Source organism: Arachis hypogaea, chromosome 10 (genome assembly GCF_003086295.3).
Source record: "Arachis hypogaea cultivar Tifrunner chromosome 10, arahy.Tifrunner.gnm2.J5K5, whole genome shotgun sequence".
Classification (NCBI taxonomy): Eukaryota; Viridiplantae; Streptophyta; class Magnoliopsida; order Fabales; family Fabaceae; genus Arachis; species Arachis hypogaea.
This window is the reverse complement of record NC_092045.1, coordinates 34121406-34122097: the sequence shown is the minus strand read 5'-3', so window position 1 is coordinate 34122097 and position 692 is coordinate 34121406. Positions and strand designations below refer to the sequence as shown.

Here is a 692-nt window from a genome sequence, read left to right as displayed (position 1 = left end):
ACTTTGAGCTTAAGCCTCAGCTAGTTGCCTTAATGCAACAAAACTGCAAGTTTTATGGGCTTCCATCTGAAGATCCTTATCAGTTTTTAACTGAGTTCTTGCAGATCTGTGAGACTGTAAAGACGAATGGAGTTAATCCTGAAGTCTACAGACTCATGCTTTTCCCTTTTGCTGTAAGAGACAGAGCTAGAATATGGTTGGATTCACAACCTAAGGATAGCCTGGACTCCTGGGATAAGCTGGTCACTGCTTTCTTAGATAAATTCTTTCCTCCTCAAAAGCTGAGCAAGCTGAGAGTGGATGTTCAAAGCTTCAAACAAAAAGATGGTGAATCCCTCTATGAAGCTTGGGAAAGATACAAGCAGTTGACCAAAAGATGTCCATCTGACATGTTTTCAGAATGGACCCTATTAGATATATTCTATTATGGTCTCTCTGAATTTTCGAAAATGTCACTGGACCATTCTGCAGGTGGATCTATTCACCTGAAGAAAACACCTGAAGAGGCTCAAGAACTCATTGACATGGTTGCAAACAACCAGTTCATGTACACCTCTGAGAGGAATTCCGTGAATAATGGGATACCTCAGAAGAAAGGAGTTCTTGAAATTGATGCTCTGAATGCCATATTGGCTCAGAACAAAATGTTAACTCAACAGGTCAACATAATCTCTCAAAATCTGAATGGATGG

The 692-nt window shown here is 40.3% G+C and overlaps 1 non-coding gene across 1 annotated transcript; it reads right to left on the bottom strand.

The window, feature by feature from the left end:
* Positions 1–287: 287 nt before the first annotated feature.
* Positions 288–391, bottom strand: LOC112718891 (small nucleolar RNA R71). Its single transcript, XR_003161217.1, has one exon. It is a non-coding gene; the product is annotated as a small nucleolar RNA R71 (small nucleolar RNA).
* Positions 392–692: the final 301 nt, after the last annotated feature.